The 25,660-nt window shown below is 40.0% G+C and overlaps 1 protein-coding gene across 9 annotated transcripts in view; it reads left to right on the top strand.

Annotated features, from left to right (window-relative positions):
• ATXN1 (ataxin 1) overlaps positions 1-25,660 on the top strand; it is a 533,931-nt gene that overhangs the window by 262,999 nt on the left and 245,272 nt on the right. For all 9 annotated transcript variants that reach the window (XM_043964845.1, XM_043964844.1, XM_043964839.1 and 6 more), the window contains one exon: positions 11,272-11,332. The gene's annotated coding sequence lies outside the window, so the exon portion shown is untranslated. The remainder of the gene's footprint in view (positions 1-11,271; positions 11,333-25,660) is intronic.

Below are 25,660 nucleotides of genomic sequence, written 5' to 3'. Positions count from 1 at the left end.
GGAGTCAGAATGACATGGATTCAAAAGCTTGTTTTGTTATTTACCGTATGGCCACTCTGAACCTTAGTTCCTTCTTCTATAAAATAAAGATAAAAATGCTTTTGCTCTCTTCCTCAATAGGTTGTTGGAAGAGTATTACATATACAGCAAGGTCATACCCACAGGTATCATGAGGATAATGTTTGATGGCTCAAAGGGAAGTAGAATAAACATCTCTAGTCTCAATTCTCCCTACCCTTTTCAAATGGAGACTTTAATTCCTGCCAGAAAGTGAAGAAGGAGGTGGAAGGCAGAAGCCACTACTCTGGTCTCCTCAGAGAGAAGAGGTACTGGGTTAGAATTATATGTGTCAACCTGAGTTCAAATCCGGCCTCAGACATTTGACACTTACTAGCTGTGTGACCCTGGGCAAGTCACTTAACCCCAATTGCCTCACTTAAAAAAAAAAAAAAGAAAAAGAAAAAAGAGGAAAAAAAAGAATTATATGTGTCCCCTCCCTTAGATATTATTCATCTAGAAGATATAGTTTTTAAACAATTTTTCATAGAAATGTATTTTTAGAAGTAAAAACATTCAAAGTAACAAATTTTTATTGTAGAAGTGGTCACAGCGGGGCAGCTAGGTAGTGCAGTGGATAAAGCACCGGCCCTGGAGTCAGGAGGACCCGAGTTCAAATCCGGCCTCAGACACTTAACACTTACTAGCTGTGTGACCCTGGGCAAGTCACTTAACCCCAATTGCCTCACTAAAAATAAAAAAAAAAAGAAGTGGTCACAGAAATAGTACCAAGCACCATTACAATGACATGCAGTATTTAAATTACATACATTAGAAACCTCATTTATGCATTAGTAAAAGGGAAACTAATATCACCTTAGAAGATACAGTTTTTAAAATTCAAGCTAAATCTGATTGCTGTTTATTAATGGGGAAAGGAAGATGAAGGCTTTATATCCAAGGCTTGACTCCCTTCCTACTGAATACCAGTTTTGCAGTGAATATACATAGAAAGCCACAATGAAATCCATTTATCCAAGTTGATAGCAAAACAGAAATCAGAGAAAGTATCCATATGAACATATATGGGGCATACTATAGAATGAAGGAGGTCTCCCATTGGGAGTGATATAACTCAGCTCAGCCAAGGAGAGTTCAACATCTTATCCAAATGGGGAAATTCCCAAAGACTGTTGTATAGCAAGGTATGGATAAGGACACGGTGGAGACTGTCAGCTTCTTTGAGGTTGGTGTCTTCCTGGAATCTATCCCCCCTTCAGCAACCTCAAGTTAGGTTGGCATTGCTCATCTTTTCTCTTGAAACAGAGACAGAAGCACATGAAGTGACTTCGGAGCCTAGAGAGCTTGAAGACTCAGGAGACTTGAAGAGACTGCCCCTTTTCCCCTCTCTCTTATCAACTCTGCTCTGTTGGTGTTAGGCATTGCCCTCTACCAGTGAAGAGAATCGTATATGAGGAGGATTAGGGTTACATATAAAACAGCTGTGATTAAAAAAAAAAGAAGAATGCAGATTCAAGAGTTTGAGTTCACTTCAACAACTATTCATTGGACATCTACTTTGTACCTAGACTGTGATTTTCTAGCCATTTTGGTTTTTATTGTCCTCTTGTGGCTTACAGTCAGTCAGTAAACATGCAAAAATTAAGTTTTTAATATGTTCCAAGCACTGTACTGAATACTGATAATGAAAAGACAGTCAAAGACAGTTTCAAGAATCTTACATTCCGATGGGGGAGACATACCCATTGAGATGCATACAAGATACATACAGAGCAGATGGAAGGAAGGCAGTCTGAGAGGAGAAGTATAGTATCTGTGGAGTAGGGAGAGAGATCTGAGCAAGGTCTTCTGCAGAAGAAGGGATCTGAGCTGAAACCAAGAAGTGGCAATGAGGGTTTACCACATTCCAGGCTTTGGAGACAGCTAGTATGAAGGCACAGAGACAGAAATTCAGTGTCATGTTTGAGGAACTGAAAGTAGGCCAGCATAGCTGTGTCAGATGGTACATGGAAAAGAGTAAAATGGAAAAAGACTGGAAAGCTAGAGAGGGACCAATTTATTAAGACCTTTAAATGCCACAGAGAGGACTTTATATTTGAGGCTGGATATTAAATTATTAGATAGTATTATTATTAAATATTATTTCTATTTATCATATATGTATATTATCTAATATATAGTATAGATTAATTAGATAATATGTAAAACTATTATTTCTTATATTTACATTTTACAAATTATTAAATTGAGTATGACTGGGTATTAAATAGGGAGCCACTCAAACCCTTTGGGATTTGACAACCTATGCTTTAGGAAAATCGTGGAGAGCCCCTCCCAGATTAAGGTGTGGGGCCAGGGCAGCCACCTCATCATTTCCCACCTGACTGCTCTCCTGGGCTTCATCACTGTCTCCAGGAATTCATCTTTCTGCAAAATGAACTTTTCACCTTCTTTTCATGTATTGTCTCCTCCATTAGATTGTAGGAAGAGGACGTCTTTAGCCTTTCTTTGTATTCCCAGCACTTAGCATAGTAGCTGACATATAGCAGGGACTTAATAAATGTTTATTGACAGACTGCTTTGAGGATAGATTTGACTGGGAAGACTTGAAACAAGATCACTTACTGTAGTAGTCCAAGTAAAAGGTGATGAGGGCTTTTGATGAGTGCTTCCTTCCATTCTTGTAGCATCATTAATGATACGGTAGCCAGATGAAATGCAGATCTACTTTGTATGTTCACCTTCCTTTTCCCAAGTAGTACAGATTACCCAACTTTTGCCAGTCTCCCTGGATGGATCGCATATTTCATACTAAACTTGATTGGAGTCCCTCCATCTTTGAGCTAAGACGGGAGAGGAAAGGAGGGAAAAACATAGCCAGAGATGGCCTTGAATAGGGAAGGCTGTGTTGTGATAAACAGCCCACTCCTGTGGAGCAGATACTGATACCTATCTCTTTCCTCCTGGAGAGAAACAGGGGACTATGGAGAAAGAATGATGCATATACTGTCAGACTTAGCTACTATAATGGTTTTTGCTGAATTGTTGTTTGTTGTTGTGGTTGTTGTTGCTGCTGCTGCTGTTGTTGTTGCTATTGTTGGTGGTGGTGGTTGCAGGGGGAGGGATCAATGCTGGGATAGAAGTGCTTTGTCAGGAATGCCTGTGATACAAAAAACAAAAGATATCAATAAAATTTATTTTAAGAGATAATGTGGGGAGCAGCTAGGTGGCGCAGTAGATAAAGCACCAGCCCTGGATTCAGGAGTACCTGAGTTCAAATCTGGCCTCAGACACTTGACACTAGCTGTATGACCCTGGGCAAGTCACTTAATCCTCATTGCCTTGTCCAAAGAGAGAGAAAGAGGAGAGGGAGGGAGGGAGGGAGATGTATTATCCTTCACTCTAGTAATAATGTATACTTTTCCTTCTTTTGCCTACAGTGGATATGAAATTTTAAGATAGTGATTTCTAAGTTCTTTAGGTTTCTGACACAATTATTTGAGGTAGTGAAGAGAGAGTAAATGGAATGTATTTACTTATTATCCATTTTTTGTAGATTATATAACACTTGTTCCTTACCTCTTCACAAGAGCATTATAGAGAACAGATATATTACTAATAAAAATAGATTAAAATTCAGAGAGGAGAGATAAACAACTAGAGATGTCCTGGGTTATGCCAAAACTAGATTCAGAAATGATTATTCTAAGGGATGCGCTCTCCCCCCCCCCACTTTTTATCTAGTTGTTGAACACTTCCTAATTCTAGCAGTGTGGTATTTATTGGTTTTGAGGTAGGATTTGTGGTGTTGCCATGAGATTAAAATAGGATCCATTGAAGATAATATAGTAGAAAAAGAAGCTGAGTTGCCCATGTAGCAAAGCAAATGATGACAGATGGAAAGCCTATGTGCTCTTGGATCCTCTCAGTATCAGGAGAAAATGAGAAAAACTTCCAATACACAGAGTAGACTTTCTGTGCTGTACTTGTGGGAGAACATAGACAAGAGTCATGTCAGATGGTCAGGCACTGATTGCTTGCTGTGTACTCCTTTTCTGCAAACTAAACATCTCCAGTTCATTCCATCAATCCTGATTTGGTTTAGAATTGAGTTCACTCATCGTCCTGGTTACCCTCTCTTAACTTGCTCCAGTTTGTTAATGTCCCCTTTAAACTGTGGTACTCAGAACTGAATAGAGTATTCTAGATGTGGTGTGACCAAAATATACTGGGAATTTTCACCTCCCATCTTCTGAATGTGTCTTTGAATACCTTCTAAGATCACAGTAACTTTTTAAAAACTGCTTCACCACACCGATGACTCATTGTTGAAGTTGTAGTCTACTAACACATTTTGGTCTTTTTTATGTGGACAGTTAGTTATCTAGCCCTCTCGCCTCTCTTCTACAGTTGTGCAGTGAATTTTTCTTTTAATCCGAGTGCAGGACTTTACATTAATCCCTGTTGAAGTTCATCTTATTAAATTCAGACCACCAGTCCACCATGTCATAAACATGAAATTTTAGGTCATAATTATGCTGCTCAGTAGAATCCAGCTTCATATCTTCCACAAATTTAATAAACATAAAAACCTCTGTCTTCATTTATCTAGATCAGTTATTAAAAATGGTGAACAGAACAGAGTTGGTCAGGGGTCTACACCAGAGACCTCCCTCTAAGTCAAGAAGCTCTTAATCTTTTCTGTGTCCTGGGCCCCTTTGGAAGGCTGGTGAAGCTTGTGGAACTTTTCATCCAATAATATTTTAATGAATAAAATAGATTACATAGGATTACAAAGAAAATGATTTTATTGAAATACTTATCAAAATACCAGAAGAACAAAAAAGCATGTCTAGGGCCCCCAAGTTAAAAAAAATCCTGTTCTAGATAAACATTAGTCCATTTAATTAGCAAGCTTTGGTTCTGACCATTTAATCGGTCTGAATCTACCTCATTGTGCCACCATCCAAACCATATCTCTCCATATTGTACAAAATAATATTGAGGAAAGTTTTGTCAAATGTGCTCAAATCCAGTTCTATTCCTTCTATGGAAGGAAAGCTAGTCTCTTTATTTTAAATAATCCTAATTTTTAAATTCCTCCCCAGTTTTTTTTTTGGGGGGGGCAGGGCAGTGAGAGTTAAGTGACTTGCCCAAGGTCACACAGCTATTAAGTGTCAAGTATCTGAGGCCAGATTTGAACTCAGGTCCTCCTGAACCCAGGGCTGGTGCTTTATCCATTGTGCCACCTAGCTAGCTGCCCCCTCCCCAGATTTTAAATACCTCTTTTATGTGTCATCTTCCCCCATTAGAACATCAGCTCCTTAAGGTAGAACCTGCCTTTTTCTTTGCTTGTATTTGTTCCCTCAGCACCACTTAGCACAGTACTTGGCACATAATAATTGCTTAATAAATGCTTCTTGCCTTGACTTTAACTTTTTTATTCTAGGTTAGATGTGCCAGTACTTAAGAAAAATTAGTTGTATTTTTCTTTGACCCTATTCTCAAGTTACCTTCTCTTTCTGGAGTTATAGGCTATAACATTGGAAATAACACTGAGCTAGTCCTGGATCAAAAGCTACCTGAGGGACAGTTTCCTAGAGGAACTTCAAACTCAACATGTCTAGACCAGAACTTGTAACCTTCCCTCTAAATTCAACCTTCTTCCCAATTTCCTTATTACTGTTGAGGGAACTACCATTTCCCCATGTTTGGAACCATGGTATCACTCTCTCTTTCACCACATATTCAGTCAGTTTACCAAATCTTGTTGCTTCTCCCTTCACCTTATTTCTCACACACATCCTTTCTCGAAACTCTCTGGTCTCGTAGTTAGCACTCTAGATCAGCTCTTTATCCTGCTTCACCTGGCCTGTTGTGGTAGCCTTTTGGACTCCTGCTTCAAATATCTCCCTGCTTCAGTCCATTTTCCACCATAGCTGTTTAGTGATTTTCCTGAAGAGCAGGTCTGATCAGCTCAACAGCCTCCCACTCTCCTCCTCTAGGATAAAAAGACAAACTCCAATTTGGCATTTAAAGCTTTGCACAACTGGGTCCCTTCCTGTTTTTTTCCAGCCTTCTTGCCCATTACCTTCCTTCTGGAAATCTGCCATCCAGACATTTTAGCTTACATGCTATTGTGCATACAGGACATTTTTATGTCCCTTCTTGTGCATTTGCACAGGCTGACTCCTAGGCCTGGAATATAGTCCTTCCTCACCTACATCTTTTGGAATCCTGTATTTCATTAAAGATGCAGCTTAAGTGCTATCTTTCACATGAAGCTTTTTCTCATAACTATCTGCTGTGAATGTGTATATGTGTATGCATATGTATACATACACATATACAAATGAATATAGAGAACATCATTTGTAATAATATAATGTATTATTAATATGTAATAGTTACTAATGATATGTATTTAATATATAAATACATGTGAGTTCATGTGTACATATATGTATGTAAACACATGGATTCTTATATGGACAAATACATCTTTTCTTTCCCATGACAATGTTGACTCCATTAGATAGGCATTGTTTCACTTTTGTCTTGTCTCCCAAAGAACACAGTTCTCTACACATAGTAAATGCTTAATAAATGCTTGTTGATTGATTCACCTTTTCCCCATCTTCCATACTAGCATATAGCTAGTTGTTCCCTATCATTTATTTTTATATGATGTTTTTGCTTGCTAAGAACAGGGCTCTAAACTTGCTTGGACTTACCTTTATTCCATTTATTACTAATAACTCATTCAATTTATTGTGGCTATTTTGAATTCTTATCACGTCCTCTGCTGAGGTGCATCATTACCTCTTCCAACTTTCTCTTGTGTATGAACATAATGAGCAAACTCTCTTGTTCATCACCTAATCATTACTGAAGGTTTTAAGGACTCCTATATTTTGCTCACAGACTCTATCAAGTTATTCCATTCCAATCAGTCAGTTGATCTGTGAAAAAGTCCTTCAGATGATTGGATGTCCAGAGATATGTATAAAAGTCATTTGCTTGTGCTGAGGGTCTAATGGTACAGGCAAGGGAGATATCAAGTGTACTTACTGTGACTAATGGCATCCAAATGAGACCAAGTTCTTGCCTTGTTGTTGTTTATGACTTTCTCTGAGCTGCCTTGAAAGACTTCGCTTCAATGATTAACTTTGAGTTTAGGTCAGATGGGAGTCTGTTCTCTCTGCCATGCTCTGATAGCTTAAGCAAAATATTAATGGGGGTTATTCAAGACCTTCTATATGCTGATTATAGGATTGTGTGCTGGTGACACATAATCAGAAAGCTGCGAAATAATTGGGAGATGTTTGCCAATTTGTTCCTGTTCTGGTGAAGCTGTCAGGACCTTCATCTGTCCTACTGTGCCCACACTGCCTGGATAGTTAAGATCTACTGCCTTTTGGCCCTCTCAGTGACTTCCACTGAAAGCTACAGATAGCTCTTACTTTCTTGGAAACGACCTCTCTTTTCACATCAGAAAGATATGAACTTGGAAAAAAATAACTGGCCAGCTGGTGACCATTGATACTATTGGCAGCTGCTTCACAGAAGAGTTGAGGTGAATCTTTCTGTGATGCTGAATTCCGAAATCTCTATTTCAGAAAACCTTTGGAAAGGCACAAAAATGAGGATGGAATGTTGCATATAAGGAGCACCAAGTGGTATAGTTTCTCTGGAATTTAGCATTCCTCAAGAGGCAGAGACTGGAAAGATAGGCTCGGGCCAGACTGTGAGTAGCCAAACAAAGAAACTGATATTTTATCCTAGACACATTGGAGAGCCATTGGAGTGCTTTGACTGGGGTGTGTGTGTGGGGGGTGGTGGTTACATACTTCAGTAACATCGCTTTGGCATCCGTATAAGGTATGAATTAGAGAACAGAGAGACTTGATGCAGCAGTGTTCCAGGTAAAAAGTTTATGAGGGCTTGAACTAGGGTGGCAGTGGTGTAAGTGGAAAGAAGGTGATGAATGTGAAGGATATTATGGAGAAAAAATTAAAAGATGACCAGTTTTTAACATGGGAAATGAGGGAAAATAAAGTGCTAAGGATGACCAAAGATGGAAACTTGAGCAACTAAAAGGATAATTGGTACCCTTTGTAGAAATAGAGAAATTGGGAAGAAGGATTTTTTCCCTAGGGGTGGGGGGTAGGTAGAGAAAATGCGTTATATTTTAGACCTATTGGGTTTGATATGCTTATGGAACATCCAGTTAGAAATGCCCAGTGTGCTGTTGGTAATTGATGAGACTTTGTGAGAGAGGATAAGGTTAGATATTTGGATGCAGTAGTCATCCGTATTAAGACAGTAATTCAAACGTGGGAGCTTATGAGGCTCTCGAGAACAGGTATAGACAGAGGAGAGCCAGGACAGAGTGTTGGGTTATATCCACAGTTGGAGAGCAGAACATGAATGATGACGCTGCAAAGGAGATTGAGAAGGAACAGCAAACAAGTAGAAGGAGAACGAAGAGAGAACAGTATCATGAAACCTCAGAGAGGAGAGAATATCCAGGAGCAGAGAATAGTCAAGGAGTGTCAGATTTTGCAGAGAGGTCAAGAAGGATGACAGAGCAAAGGCCATTGGATTTGGCAATTAAGGGTCATTGGTAACTTTAGAGAGGGAAATTTTAGTTGAGCAATAAGGTCAAATGTCATATTGACATCCCCAACCTGTTTCTAAGCCTTCCTCCATATGATATTTTTCTGATATATTTGATGAAATTAAGACACAGAATCCAGAGTCTTGTGAAACAAGGCTCTGGTGATCAATTCCTCATCACCTACCAAGCTAGCTAGTCTTTGTTAGAAGAAAATTAGACTGCCCTGACAAAATGTGTACTTCAAAATGTACTACTTGGCAATCTTCTAAATGTTCTGACATCTTTCAGTGTTTTTACAGGTATCCAAGTTTAAATGAAAGGTTTATATAGTATCTGTGGTCACCTAAGGATGTATAATTTCTAGTTTGCCTTCTGCTTTATCCTTTAACTACTTCTGTCTCATTTGTGTGTATGAAATCAAGATGGTCACTCATCTTCCCTAACTGCAAATGCATGATTTAATGCTTACCAGGAATAGTCTTTTCCCAAATTAACACTAGGCTCTAAAAATATCATGTCCACTACTGTATATCTGACCAAATGAGAGAATTAGGCTTTTCCTGATTTTCCCAGCTACTAGTACCCTCTAAAATTCACTGTGAATTTGTAACAAGTTCATGTGTGTGTGTGTGTGTGCGCGTGTGTGCGTGTGTGCGCGTGTGCATTCGCGCATGTGTGCATGTGCACATGTTTGTAGAGTGATCGCTTATTTGTTTTGTCACACAAGTTGTAAAAGCAGGAGAACTGGGGTATGAACCCTAAAATTGTGAGTTTTGAATACAAGATACTTTGCATTATGCCATAATGCCTCACTTATATATTTATTGAGCCCAAGAAACTATACTCTGAGGGTACAAAAAGGTTTAAAATATGGCCCTTACCTTCACAGAGCTTTCAATCTCATTAGAAAGAAAAATAAATGAAAAGATAAATGATACTACAAAGTAATGACATACGGCAACCTAAGTGGTATATAGCCAGTAATCACAGAATTCAGTGGGCTGGAACTCACTAAGTTTTAGAACCTTTGGAGTAGACCTTACAGGAGCAGATTTGAGCTAGGCCTTGCAGAAAGGGCAGAACTCAGACAGATAGAAGGAGTATTTCACAAAGCATGAGCATAGAGGGGAACATGAACACAGTATATATGTAGAGAGATCTGACAGTGAGACCTTTTCTCTGACACTATTCTTTTTAAGGGTCAGCCATTGCTCCTCTAGTCAACAAGCCAACGAGCATTTAATAAGGGATTAGGATATGTTGTGCACTGTGCTAAGCACTAAAGATACAAAGGCAAAAGCCATATCTACCCTTGAGGAACTCAGTTTTGAATGGGGGAGACATGTAAACAACTATATACGTGAAAAAAAATGGAGACTGTAATTGGAAGATAATGTCTGAGGGAGAGCATTGAAGAGGCTGAGAATAGCTTCTTGAGACTTGAAGGAAGACAAGGAAGTTATGAGGTGCAGATGAGGAGGGAGAACATTCCAGGCATGGGGAACATCCAGGGGAAATGCATGTAATTAGGAGATGGAGCATTGTGTGTAATGAATAATATTTAACTAAATATCATCATCTTGTCATAGATTCCAAATTGTAAAGAACCTTCTAAGTTACTAGAATAGACCTTGACCTCTATGTGAATCATTTTATGACATCCTTGACAAATAGTCCAGCATCTGGCAGTCTCTATCTACCTCACCCTTTCTTTTGTACTTGATGTTTTACATAGGTTATTTCCCTCCTTGCTTCTTTGACTTCCACAGCACAGGTCTCTGAACAACTCTCTGAACTCATTGCCTCCTATCTGGGTCATCTTCTTTCTGTTTCTTAATTTCTACTAAGGCACTTTCTCCCTTCTCTGCTTTTCTTCTTCCAAATTAACTTCATTCGAGATCTCATATGATATGAGAGATCTCCTATACGAGGTATCAGAGATGTCATCAACTATTACCTCTGTGTTACCATTTCTGGCTCTAGCTCTTCAACTCAACTTCATTGTCTACAATATGTGTCCACTTTAGTATCCATCACTTTAAGCTCAACGCTTCCATGACTAGATTCATCAGCTTTACTGGAAAATCATTTCCTCTTCCCAGCTTCCTGTTTTCTGTAATCCCCTTCTCTGGCATCAGCAATTTATGAGTTCCTGAAATGACCAAAAGAAAAAAAAAAGCACTATCATGTGTAATTAAAGTACACTTTAAAAAGCCCCATGGGTATATCTGAAAAATGAGCCAGAAATACTCCATAAAAATATTTCCTAGTCTACAATGCTTTTTCTTCCCTACTTTACAAGGTCATAAAAGGATGTATTTGAAAGTTAGTTTGCTGCTATGGAAAGAACAAAGCCAGGTAGCATCTCTAGGTCAAAGGTATACCACGTTTAATGACTTTTTGTGTACATTTGGAAGGTGCTTTTCAGATGTATTAACCAATTCATAGCTCTACCAATGATGCATTAGCATGTACAGGGGGTTTTATTTGTTTGTTTTGTTTTTCTTGCTTTCCCCAGGCTGACTTCATATAGTTTTGTCCTTATTTCATTTAGGGTTTCAGGACTACTGATGTGCTTATTTGCAGAATAAACTTAATCTTGTTTTTAATCTTACCTTTTTTTTTTCTTTCAGTTTTCCAAAGAAATTAGACCTCTTTCTTGGTGAAGAGAAGGCAACGTGCTTTCTTCATAAGGTCAGTTTTCACTTAAATCTCATGTCGTTTTTAACTTCATAGGAAATGTTCGTTCAGGGACAGTTCTACCAAAAAAGGGTGATTTTTAATAATGCTTCCTAGCTGAGTTGCTTGACTAGGTTTTCCTCCCTGCACTTTTGCCTTCAGTAACTAGACCTGTAGTTGACAAAATGTATTTTTGGCTCCTCAGTCCTCACTATCAGAAGTTCTCAAGGAAGCAGGATTTTGTCCTTAATGGCTAGATTCTTGTACTATTTTTTGCTCTCCATATGTTTCATTGTTAATTGGCATCATTGTTACCATCATAGACTCTTTGGTTAAAAGGGAAATTGAAGGTCACCTGACTGGCTAGTGTAAGAACTAACTGCCTCTAGAACTATCCCAGACAAGTGGTCATCAAGCATTTGCTGGTATACTTCCAGAAATGGAACATTCACTAACTCTGATAGCAGCCCATTCCATTTTTGGATAGCTCTAATTGTTAAAAATCTCTTAGCCAAAATCTGCCTCCTTATAACTTCCCATTAGTCCTACTTCTACCATCTGGAACTGTACAGAATGGTGGCTATTTAACATAGTTCCTTATGCAATACAGATAAAACAGTCTGTTCTGTCTTGCTTCAGTAACCCCTTATTGTCCTTTGGTCCTTTATGTTCACTGTCTTAATCTTTTATACTTCCTCTTTCCAGAAGACAGTCCTTCAGATATGTGATGAAAACTGTCACATACTCCCTAGTGCCTCTCCAGAGGTTATGCTCCAGACTATACATCCTCAAATTCTTAAATTGTTCCTCAAATGATATAGTTATGAGTCTCAAATACTACTTGATTCCACTTCTATTTGTCAGTGATCTTCCTAGATGTGGTACCCAGAACAGAAGCTGATGAGGGAAGAATACAGGGCAACATTTCTCTGAGTCTACACTGTTAGCAAACGCATCACATTGTTGGCTCATATTGAGCCCTCAATTCATTTCATCTACAGCCAGCATAGTATGACAATTCTATTTGGGGAGGGGTGGTAATGATTTACAATATGTAAATAGATAGGAATATCTATCTATATCTATACCTAATCTATAGCTATAGCTATAGCTATAGCTATAGCTATATCAATAGAGGAGCAAGAGCAATAACAGTGAGAGGTCTTTAGAAAAACTTCATATCAGAGATGGTGCATACGTTGAGCCTCTTTAAGATACAAAGGTGAGAAAAGAGTAAATTTCAGGTATAGGGGATAGTTTGTACCAAGACATGGAAAGAAAGAATGGAAAGCTACATTCAGGGAACAGCAAGTAGGCCATAGTGGCTGAAATATAAACCTGGAAAGGTAGGTTGCAGGTAGACTGTGAATAGTTTTAAATGTTAATCTGAGGCGCCTGTATTTTATCCTAATGATGATAGTGAGCCAATGAAGATTCTTGAACAGAGGAATAACATGATCAGACTTGTGTTTTAGGAAGATTATTTTGACAGTTGTGTGGAGGATGAATTACAGAGGTGAGAAACTGCAAGCCAGTTTACTGTTATAGTACTCTACATAAGAGGCAATGAGAGACTGAACTAGAGTGGTAACTATGTGATTGCAGAGAAGGGGAATGATGTCATAAATGTTGTAGTAGTAGAATTGACAAGAGTCAGCAATTGAGTGAGTATAGGTGGGGGAAAGGAGAGGGAAGAAGTCAAGAAAAATGCCAAGGTTGTAAATCTAGAAAGCATGGAAATCATTTGGAGGAGAGGTTTATTATTAAACAAACAAATAAATAAATGTGTGAATGATTGAATGAATGAATGAGTAATTGCATGTATTTTATATTTATGTTGAGTTTTTAATTCCTGTTTGGACATGTTGAGTCTGAAATGCCTATGTGATATCTGTTTAGATATATCTGAACCCATTGGTGAAGTGAAACTAGAGATCAGGTGAGAAATATGGGTTGGACACAGGGATCTGATGATGACTGCCACAGACGTAATTGAACCCATGGGGATTGATGAGACCAAGACAAAAAAGAGAAGAGAATAGAGAGAGCAGAGGTAGATCAATATAGAGTCTGGGGATATATATCCATTAAGAGATGGGACATTCGTGATAATTTTTTAAAGGAGCCTGAGAAGTAATCAGAAAGGTAGGAGGAGAACCAGAAGGCAGAAGCATCATGCAAACTCAGGGACGAAGATTGGATTTCTTCTTGTAGAGGGAAGAGTTATATGGGATAGATAGTGTGAGGGAATGGTATAGTCAAGTAAACGATTTTTGAGAATCGGGGTGGGTATGTCTGCAGGAGGTAAGAATGGACCAAGCAGAGAGGAAGAGATGATTTAAGGGAAAATCTTCTGAAGGAGAGATTTGGGAGGAAAAGATTAATTTCTTTGTAGCAGTTGGAACAAAGTAGAAGAGGTCAGTAATCAATAAACATTTATTAAGCATCTGCTCTATAGTAGGCCCTCTTCTAAGTCCTAGGGATACAAAGAAAGGCAAAAGATTATCCATGTCCTGAAGGAGCTAACAGCTCCTTCATAAATAAAAAACAGCTGAAAATGAGAATGGGCCTGGCACGGGACATGATCAAGTCCTGCAGCCAGGGTGGGAAATGATGAAGTGACTGCCCCTGCTTTTTCCTTAAATGGTAGAAAATCTGAGATGTATGGAGTGTTCAGGGAGGAATTGTACCACTGGTGTAAAAGGTTGCCAAGACCTTTTCAGGGCAGCTCATCCATCTTCAGTGTCCATCCTCACCCAACTTTCACCTGTGGCTTCGAGAATATGTAGCATGCACAGCCACCACACCCTGGAAAATTTTCTTGACAGATGGGTTAAACCAGGTTGAGGGTAACCAATAGACTTGAAACCTATTGGTGAGTTAGGGGATGTATACTACAAACCTGTGAAGACTTCCCCCAACAGAATGGACCGATGAGAACAGTTTGTTCCAATGGCCATGAAGGCAACTGAAGCAGGCACTGTGGAACACTTAGAGCTTGGTCAGACATCGAAAACACCAAAAGCATCCAATGCGTCCCAGGCCATTGCCTTTTGTCTTGCTCCGGAAGAGAAAGTAAGGTTGATGACTTTGTACAACTCTGCCTCACTTAAATGCAATTCATGTGCTAGTCAAGATATCACCCCCTGATGTTATTGGTCCTCTTTGAAAAGGAAAGACGGGGAAGCTAGGTGGCGCAGTGGATAGAGCACTGGCCCTGGAGTCAGGAGGACCTGGGTTCAAATCCAGCCTCAGACACTTAACACTTACTAGCTGTGTGACCTTGAGCAAGTCACTTAACCCCAATTGCCTCACCAAAAAAAAAAAAAAAAAGAAAGAAAGAAAAGGAAAGACAAATAACAGAGGATATGGGAGGAGCTCTCCAATTTAGGAGATTTCTAATGGCCAACTCCTACCCTCTCTAATTAGAGGAAGGGAGGGGCAGGGGGTACTGAGAAGATGTGAGTTTCAGAGTTAATGTCATCTTGCAAGATGATGAGTTACTAGAGATCAAGAAGTCCAGGTGGAAAATGGTGGAGGAATAATGTCAAGGAGCAGTAAGGTATAGAATATGGACTCATGCTTGATGACCTCTATGAGACAGAGTTGTTTGTGCATAGAGAGTGGAGAAGGGGTACTATAGGAAGCTTGATTAAAAAAAGAAAATGGGGAACAGCTGTTTTGGGGAATGCAATGGGGAATAATAAAAGGATTTCTGTGCAGCAGTGAAGACCCATTTGAGATTAATACATAAATTTATTGTAGACCCAGTTGACACTGGCATGTCTTCCAGCACCATTAAGCAGTACATGAGGAAGAGAGGAGGAGGTAGAAGTGTGTGTGTGTGTGTGTGTGTGTGTGTGTGTGTGTGTGATCTGCAGTTGGACTTTGGAAAGGCACGAGCAGAGCAAGGTAAAGGGTACTGTACTTCAAGAGTACTATTTAATTATAGGGTCAAGATTGTGAAGGGAGAAAAGTGAGGCCAGAGCAAAGATGTGGGACCAAGAAAGTGTAGGGAGAGATAGAATAACTGAAAAGCAGGGTGAGGGAAAAGAATAAGTATAGAAGGAATGAGGCACAGGAAGTAGAAATTTAGGAGGTTATCGTCAGAGGAGTTTCAGAATTCTGGGTCATGGAATTGGAAGTGAGAGTAAAGGTATGACCAACCCTCTATGTGTCTGGGCTGGATGAAAGGTCAAGTCATGGGAATCGAGGAATTGGGAGACCAGTAGGTTTGAATTGACACCAATATGTATATTGAAATCTCCAAGCATAAAGAAGGTGGGATGGAGAGGAAAATTGGGAGCCCATTATTGAATACCCTGAGAAAGGAAGGACAGTAACCTTGAGATAACAGCTATCAGGATGTGGTTTGAATTATATTTGAGTGGAGTGAACATTAAAGGGGAGGGGTGGTTGTTGAGCAGTAATAGAAGACTGGAGGTGGCCATAAGGAGTCAGGAATATGCCTTCTCCTCTCTGGGCTCAACAAACTGGGGCTGCATGATTCAGTACTAGAGAGGGTGACTGGGGATACAGGAATTCCAGTTTTCGTCAGTGCAAATATAGTAGAAAAAGGTCTAAGGTGAAGTTTATTAACCATTGAACAGTAGTTTCTGAAGGCACAAAAGAAGAGAAAAGAAGCAGATTGAAGATAGGAGAGTAGAGATGGGTACAGATGAGAGATTGGTAAGCGGTACTAAGGGAAAGTTTTTTGTTTGGTTTGGTTTTGCCTAGACAACCTACTACTGGTTCACTAGGTTTAGGGGAGCAAGAACGGGACTTTTTTAGCCATAGGACATACTACAGTTGATTAGGGTGCCTACCTACAAGGTCTTGTAATGTCAGTTGAAGGCATCAGTTTTATCTCTCTTAAGAACCAGAAATGAAGGGAGATAGAGGTCAACATCAGTAGGCATACTCTTAGATAAAAACCTGATAGCAAGAGGTCCGATGTCTGACACTCTAGTCCAGGGCATGGTTGGTTTTTTGGGGGTTTTGTTGTTGTTGTTGTTTGTTTTTGTTTTTTTGGTGAGGCAATTGGGGTGAAGTGACTTGCCTAAGGTCACACAGCTAGTAAGTGTCAAGTGTCTGAGGCCGGAATTAAACTCAGGTCCTCCTGACTCCAGAGCTGGTGCTCTATCCACTGTGCCACCTAGCTGCCCCCCCCCATTTTTCATGGGGAAATGAGGGTTAAGTGACTTGCCTAGACTCACATAGCTAGTAAGTGTCAAGTGTCTGAGGTCAGATTTGAACTTGAGTCCTCCTGAATCCAGGGCCAGTGTTTTAGCCACTGTGCCACCTAACTATCCCTAGGGCAAGGTTTTGGAAATGAGGATCTATTGGCTGATTTTACAGGTGAGAAGCCTGATATAGTCAGGTTCCAGTGAGTACAAGAAATGAATGCTTTGCAGTGGTGGCATGTTTTCAAATTCACGCTATTCAAAAGTATAATTAGATAGAATAAGATAATTGGTTCCAGGCCAATAGAAATATGCAACATGAATTCAAATAATGTGATCCTTCCTGGTACACATTATTTTTTGCCCTCATGGGATCTAGTTATTTTAGAAGCTGAGATCCTAGGTCCCTGGTGGAACTCTAGATGTATATAGTGCCATTTCTTTCCCCATGCCATTCTTTTACAATATTCTCTTTAAAAAACAAATGAATGAACAACAACATTAAAAAAAAAACCACCTAAATGCAGCATTTTGCATTTATCTCTATCAAACTTGGTCTTCACTTCATCAGTTTAATCTACTGAGAACTTTTTGGACCTTAATTCTACACCCAGTGCATTAACCCTGTTATCTTGGTGCCTGCTAGTTTGATAATCATGCATTCCATGTCTTCATCCAAGTCATTAATAAAAATGGTGACTAGAAGGGCAGCGAGGTGGCGAAGTGGATAGAACACTGGCCCTGGAGTCAGGAGGACCTGAGTTCAAATCCGGCCTCAGACACTTGACACTTGACACTTACCAGCTAGCTGTGTGGCCCTGGGCAAGTCACTTAATACCAATTGCCTCACAGAAATATATATATAATATATATGCTACCTCTTGCAGGGTTATGAGGATCAAATGACAGAATATATGTAAAAGACTTAGCACTGGACATACAGTAGGCTCTTAATAAATGCTGCTTTCCTTCCATCCTATCTCCCTTCAGTGTTCTAAGGGTTGGCTTTCTAGGACCCCTTCCAACACTAAGCTGGCCAGATGTTTGAATATCTGGTTTAGAAATGGTTTGCGGGGGCGGCTAGGTGGCACAGTGGATAAAGCACGGGCCCTGGATTCAGGAGTTCCTGAGTTCAAATCCCGCCTCAGACACTTGACACTTACTAGCGGTGTGACTTTGGGCAAGTCACTTAACCCCCATTGCCCCGAGAGAGAAAAAAAAAAAAAAAGAAAGAAATGGTTTGCTCTATTATACAAGCCTCAGAGGATGCAACTGAGTTTCCTCAACCAATCCCAAGATATTTCCTGTGTGGTGTCATTTGATTTTATCCAAGGATGGCTTTTATTGCTCTCATATTATGAACTTTTCACACCTAACTTAATGCCCTTGGTTAATTCAGTAGGGGTATTTCTCACCTGAAAATGGTATCAAGATATAGCATCTTGTTAGTTATTTAGAATGAGATGGGGGTAGAACAAGATTTATTGACTAAAAAGAACCCTACCCTCACATGGAAGTGGCACAGGAATGAAAAATATGGATGGCTTTTCCTGGAAAATGGATATTCCACCTTGAGAGTCAATGAATGTTTTATCTGATTGAGTGGCTACCCCAACCCCAACCTTAGATTCTTCGTTAGGGATTGCTCAGATGAGACAGTGGAGGGAGTCGGCACTGTGGAGTGTGTAGAGTGTGTAGAGGTTGATCACACATTGAAGATGCCAAGGTTATCCACTGCTTCCTGGGCCATTGCTAGTCATCTTCACTTTTGTCTTGCCACTGGACTTCAATGAGTCTGGAAGAGAGTGAGGCTGATGACAGTGCAAGTCTGCCTCACTTCATTCCGATTCATGCACAAGTCAAGATGTCAGTATGATGCCGTTGCTCCTTTTTGAAAATGAAAGACAAGAGGGCAGCTAGATGGCACAGTGGAAAAAGTACCAGACCTGGATTCAGGAGAACCTGAGTTCAAATCTGGCCTCAGACATGACACATACTAGCTGTGTGAACCTGGGCAAGTCAATTAACCCTCATTGCCCCACAAAAAAAAAAGAAAATAAAGGACAAACAACAGCAAACATCTAGACTACCTACTTAAAAAATTGTTGTGAAAAATAAAGAATTTTGTGATTCTTGATGTGATGTATAAATATGGATTGTCATAAACAATAATTATTATTATTATTATTATTTGTTTTGGCAGTAATCATTTTAACTCCCACATGTGCTATGTAGAATCTGTATTCATTTACAGTACAACAAAAATCATGACATTTAATAATGTTATCCATCTATCTGCAGTTGTCATTATTATTAATTGAAATTAGTAATAATAATATGAAGATTGGTCTTAACTAGATGAATTATTCTCATCCAAAAGAGGAATCGCACTTCTCTATTATTTAACTTTTAATTGGAAGATGAGATGAACTATCTTTTCTTTCTTTTCCTCCCCAGTACTTAGCACAGAACCTGGCACATAGGAGACACTTAATAAATTCTTATTGACTGACTGACCTAGATGACCTCCAAATTCCCTTCCAGCTCAGAATCTATGTTAACATTGTGGAATAAATAGCATGGTGGTGAATCATAGAATATTATAGGCAGAAAGAACTTTAGAGGTGATCTAGCTCTAGACTGGGTTAGAAATGGGGAAGCTGAAGACCAGAGAGACCGTGAATTGCCCAAAGTAAGGTTGGCAGTTAGTTGCTAAGCCCGAATTAGAACCTTAACCAACTTGACTCCCATCCCAGTGCTCTTCCCATAACAGAAACCATCTTATATCATGAACTGATTCTCCAGGGTATAAGGTCACAGCTGGTATAACTTATTGTGGTATTAAGATAATAATAACTAGCAATGATAATAACTTACTATGGTCCAGATACTGTGCAAAGCCCTTTACAGACATTTAACTTGATCCTCACAACAACCCTGACAGGTAGGTGCTATGATTATCCCCATTTTACAGTTGAGGAAACTAAGGCAAATAGGTTAAGTGACTTGTCTGAGCCTGGGCCTTCTTGACACCAGGCCAAGTACTCTGTCTACTTCACCACCTAGTTGTCTATGGAGTGAGGAATATTTCTGTTTAGCTGGATTGCCATTTAACGGAAGAGATGTACCAATTCCACTTACCTGTCAGTGTTTAATTAAGAGCTTCTTTATGGTGCGAAAGTTCCTGGGGACAGATTTCTATAAATGATTCCCATAGGGGACAGATTTTCTATAAATTATTCCTGAGCCCCTGGATTTCAGAGATAAGTAAATATGGCTGTTGGGCAACATCCTAGATGTGTGTGCCTGAGTCTGTCTGTATTAGGTTGCTAAGCTGCTGACTCCCATCTCCTCCCTCTTACTGTCCTTGGCGATTGTCCCTCATTCTTATCCCCAGGGAGTTTTAAGCTTTATTCTAGTGTCACAGAGGCAATTTTTACAAATATACTACTTCTTCATCAGCCAGTATATTTGAAAGAGAAGATGTAATTTAGCAAGACCATTAGACCAGCAAGACCAGGGCTGGCACCGAGAGAGTTTGATCAATCAGCAAGAGGCAAGTTGAAACTCAGAAGGAACAGAGACTTTAGAGCTGGAAGGGACAACACAGAGCAAATAGCTCAATCTTCTCGGTTCGTAGATGAAACTGAGATTTGGCAAGATTAATGATTTCTCCAAGGTTGCCCAGGTTGCTTCTAGTAGGGCTGGACTTCAAATCTGGACCTCTTAAAGAGGCAGTTAGCTTACTCTATCTGTAGATCATTCCCAGTGAGGCTTCTGGGAAGTTCATTCTGCTTCTGAGAGACCTGGGGCCAATCTATTAATCTCAACTCATGCTTCCTCTTGTGTGTGTGTGATGTCCAGCTTTGCTTGTTTTCCTTCAGAAAGGCTATGTACATGTAAGCTTTTTGACCAGTTCTGTCTTAATTTAGACCCTTTATCTCAACAAATGGGACAGCTATTCCAGGTTAAAGTGCACTTACTGGAGCAGTTAGGAGGGGAATTGACATACCCACTTGTCAGCTTATGATAGAAGGAAAACAATATACATGCCTGCCCGTGCTCTGCCCCAGAGCAGACATAGGTGATCTACCTAGAAATATCTGTATTTCTGCAGCCCTGGGCAACTCAGTTTGCACAGATGTTCAGAGTCTTGAGAAGTGTGAACATGTGGGACTCCCCTGCTGTCAACAACAAACCAGGAGAAACCTGAGATGATTTAATTCCACAACAAACATTTCTTCATAAACAAACATTTATTAATCACCAACTGTGTGCAGTGACAACATAGAGAACCTGCCTTAGAGTCAGGAAGACACAGGTCCAGATCTTTTCTCTGACACTGTCAGTGTGATCCTGGGCAAGTCACTAGTTTAATGATTTGAGAGTTTACTTAGGGTCCATAGACAACTCTTTAAGACTGTCAGATGGTAAATTGCAAAGCAGATATTGGTCTGCATTGATACAGGAAGTTTCCTTATTAGTAGCTTCCTATAGCAGTGAATTAAGGTCCACTCCAAAAAATAAATGTAAAAATATGAACATGTGTATGATATACATGTATAATTATATTTATGTATATATTGTATACATATATGTATATATTGTATATTCATATGCATATATGTATATGTGTATTACACAAAGCAAAATCTTTGGGGTATGTTGCTGCCTGAATAATTAAAGGGAGCTTTGAGAAACTATGAGTTAGATAAGGGTGAAGTTAAGGGGATGAATTAAAGGGGATTACATGGCCTTGAGGCAAGTCTGGAAAACATTATTCGCAGTAGCCAAGCAACTGGACATGGCCCTGGGCCAGTTGCCCAATTTAAGTTCTGTATTTTGGGATAAAACTGTGAGTTTGCTTTTAGGTAAAGAGGTGAGGGAAGAAATGAAAAATGAGCCCAAAAAGTCAGCTACACCAGAGCCAGAACAGGTGCATTGTGGCTTGTTGGACTGGAAGGGCCACCAGTTTTTCCTCTTGGGTGGTCTGCATTTCCTTTAAGGGCAAGCTTTCCAAGAGACCCTGAATTCCTACTAAAAGTCCTACAAGTCATTTTCTGGATCCAAGTTGGCAATAACAGAAGGCACATGCTTGTTATCTTTAGAAAGACACTTAGAAACCATGATTCCAATCATGGATACCACATACATATGTACCACATGCATACACAGTTCATAAAACATATGGCACATTGAGTGCCATTTGGTAATTGAAGATTGGGCGAGATTCTAAGAGAGATGTTGATGTTTTCTTAGGGCCAGCATGAAGCTCAGATAGTTTCAGCAGTTCAAGCTGGGTGTTTTGGACAGCAATTTAATAACATGTATTTCAGATCTGTAGCTTACCAGCTAAACTTAGTCTAGGAACAATTGATGATATCACTATGGAAAAAAGTAATCTAGGGACTATTATCAGTGCTACCTTTTTCTGTGGATTGCTCATTTTGATGTGTGTTTCTTTTTCTTTTCTTTTTTTTTTTTTTTTGCCATATGCCAAGACTGTGTATACATTGGTTCCGTGGTAGCATCTAGGACACTTTGTGATACAGTGGAAAGGGTTCTGTATTCAGCAAACTTGAGATCAAATCCTGCCTCTGACTCATACTGCCTTTGTGACCTTGTATAAGTCATTATGGGCAGCAGTGGCTTCATCTGTAAAATGAAGGATGTTAGATTTTGTGGCCTCTTAAGATTTTATCTGTGTCTATGATCTCTGCAAGAAACTAGTGAAAAGTTATTTAAACTGTTAGGCTTGGAAAGAACCATATGTTGTTGTTCCTTTGTTTCAATGATATCCAATTCCTCGTGACCCCATTTGGGGTTTTCTTGGCAGAGATACTAGAGTGGTTTGCCATTTCTTTCTCCAGCTCATTTTACAGATGAGGAAATTGAGGCAAACAGGGTGAAGTGACTTGCCTAGGATCACACAGCTAGTAAGCCTCTGAGACCAGATTTGAACTCATGATGAGTCTTCCTGACTCCAGGCCAGATACCCTATCCACTGTGCTTCCTAGCTGCCAGATAGTGTAAGTGAGGTCACTTGCAGCTCTAAATGTATATGAACATGGATCTCCAGAATCCCTGCCCTTTTTTCTGCCCTGCCTAGCATCCTGCCTCCATTCACCAGGATGAAATGACCGGTGGTCACTGTACCTTTGACAGAATGTTGTTGGTCTTCAGTTATTTTTCAGTCACATCTGAGTCTTTGTAACCCCATTCTGGGGTTTTCTTGGCATAAAGTACTAGAGTGGGGGACAGCTAGGTGGTGCCGGGAATAGAGCAAGGGCCCTGGATCCAGGAGGACCTGAGTTCAGATCCGGCCTCAGACACTTCACACATACTAGCTGTGTGACCCTGGGCAAGTCACTTAACCCTCATTGCCCTGCCAAAAAAAAAAAGAAAAGAAAAAAGAAAAGACAAAAAAATACTGGAGTGGTTTGCCATTTCTTTCTTCAGCTCATTTTACAGATGAGGAAACTGAGGCAAACAGAGTGAAGTGACTTGCCCAGGGTCACAGAATGGGTGAATTCCTATTCTCCACTCTTATCCCCTGATTTATTTGTTACCCCACTTTACTCTCTCCTACTCACAGTGACTCTTAAGAGGGATAAATTTTAATAAACATTGTTCTTAACATTAGCCTGTGACAGCCTATCTTTTCTAGGGCTGTGTGAACCTTCTTAAGCTGTTTGGCTTGGGGCAGAGTGAGGAAAAGGCGGTGTCTACAATAAATACTTCCCTCCTTTGAATGAGCCAGGACTGGCAAAGTCAGCCTGTGATAATACAGTCAGCAGATGGACAGGATGTGCTCTGAGTCCTCACTGGGACAAGGCAGCTCAGTGAGAACAGCACAGTGGGAAATGCGTTCCCTCTGCTTCTTGGTCAGCCGCCCCTGGATGGAATGCTGACTGTTGTTTTTAAAGTGAAAGGGAACCATGATGGATTCTGGGGGAGTCAGATACTGACACAGGGGTCATTCATTCATTTGAGTAGCTCTTTCAGTCTGTACTTCTTGAGCTCCAACTGGTGCTTAGCACTTTATTAGACATTGGGGGAAAAACAGGCTCCTAAACATTAGTGCTTTCTCCCTCCTTGTTATTTACTTAACTGTGTATTTGTTGTATCCCCCTATTAGAATGTCCAGAAGGGCTTCCTTGAGGTCTGGAGCTGTTGTATTCCTAGCACCCAACATGATCTCTTTCATGTAGCAGGTGCTTAATAAATGTTGAATTCAGTCCACCTGAATGATACACAACCCCTCCCTCCAAGAACTCACTGTTTGGAAACAGTGCGTTTTCACATTTACTTTTCTCACCTAATCCTCACAGCAAGCAGGGAAAATGGAATCCCAGCACCCCAGAGTTGGAAGGGACCCTAGAGGTCATGCAGTAGATAGAACTCCTACCTGAAGGCAGTCCCCTCTTAAGCCTCCCCAATGAGCTGTCATCCAGTCTGAGGATGAGTGATGATAAATCGATTACCTCTTGAGAAAGCCCACCCTATTGTTGGAAAGTCCTCATAGTGTTTCATTCTGTGGCATTTGAAAAGTTCCAGAGACATGATTTCTGAGTAATTGGTCATTTTAATAATAATAATAATAATAATAATAATAATAATAATAATAATAATAGCATTTTAATAAAAGGTCAGTAGTACTCTCAGATGACAAAGACCACCATGGCAGCAGGTTTGCAGCTTATATACCCTGGGAAGAGAGGTGTTCCTGAGGGTGGCAATCAATTCTGATTGGCTAACAATGAGAGAGAATGAATATTTACAGTGAGGAGCTGGACCTAATCAAATGAACTTTGATTATGATATTTACTTCAAAGTTACCTCCAGCCCTGGGCAATCTATTAGAAGAATTTATCCCCACTCAAATTTATGTAGGACACAATGGCTTCCCCACCTGGGTGGGGTCTAAACAAAATTTTTTAAGAAGGTTAAGGGAAGGGGGCAGCTAGGTGGTGCAGTGAATAGAACACCGGCCCTGAATTTAGGAGGATCTGAGTTCAAATCCGGCCTGAGACACTTGACACTTACTAGCTGTGTGACCCTGGGCAAGTCACTTAACCCTCATTGCCCAACCAAAAAACAAACAAACAAACAAACAAAAAACCAAGAAAGATAAGGGAAGGGGTCAGCTAGGCAGTGCAGTGGATAGAGCACCATCCCTGGATTCAGAAGGACCTGAGTTCAGATCCAGCTTCAGACAGTTGACACTTACTAGTTGTGTGAGCCTGGGCAAGTCACTTAATCCTCATTGCCCCGCCCAAAAAGAAGAAGAAGAAGAAGAAGAAGAAGAAGAAGAAGAAGAAGAAGAAGAAGAAGAAGAAGAAGAAGAAAGTTAAAGGGAGAAAAGGAAGGATAAAATTTGGAACTCAAAACTATAAATAAAAATGTTTATTATTTTAAAAAAGAAAGTTAATCCAATCTCATCAGTAATGGCCTTCAATAAATTGAACTTTTGAAAAGAGGACTTTAGCAAAAGGGAAAACTATGGATTTCCCCAAACCATTGGTTATTAGTAATCATTTCTCTCTCCTTTTTTTGGAGCTACATTTTACCTCTTACTACTTCCTACCTGGGATCTACCCTTTGCATCCAGGAGGGAAAAAAAAGGTCAAAGCCATTTTTCATAGGACAGTCCTATAGATCCTGGAACTCAGATATCTTGTCTCCTCTAATACCACTGCTTCAGTTCCTTCATATGATTCTTTTTTTTTTTTTCCCTAAGCCTTTCATGCCCAGGTCCCCTCCTCTCTTTCTCATTTTACTCCCCTTCCTGTGCTCTGAGATTCAGTGACTCTGGCTCCTTGCTGTTCCTCTCACATAATATTCATCCACCTACTTGGAGCCTTTTCTCTGGCTGAGCCCAGAGCTGGAAGTCTCGCCTTCCTCACCTCCTTCTCCTGGCTTGCAGGGCTTCCTTCAAGTGTCAGCTAAGGTCCTACCTTCAACAAGAAGCCTTTCTCAGTCCTCCTTAATTTTAATGCCTTCCCTCTGAGATCACTTGCAGTCTACCCTGTATAGATCTTATTTGTGCACTGGTGTTTGCATAGTGTCTCCCCCATGAGTCTGTGAGTTCCTTGAAAGCTGGGACTGGTTTTAGCCTTTCTTTCTATCCCCAGGACTTAGAAGAACACCTTCCAGATTG

The sequence above is a fragment of the Dromiciops gliroides genome, chromosome 1 (genome assembly GCF_019393635.1).
Source record: "Dromiciops gliroides isolate mDroGli1 chromosome 1, mDroGli1.pri, whole genome shotgun sequence".
Taxonomy (NCBI): Eukaryota; Metazoa; Chordata; class Mammalia; order Microbiotheria; family Microbiotheriidae; genus Dromiciops; species Dromiciops gliroides.
Note: the sequence above shows the minus strand (reverse complement) of the source record. Positions and strands in the feature narration are given on the sequence as shown.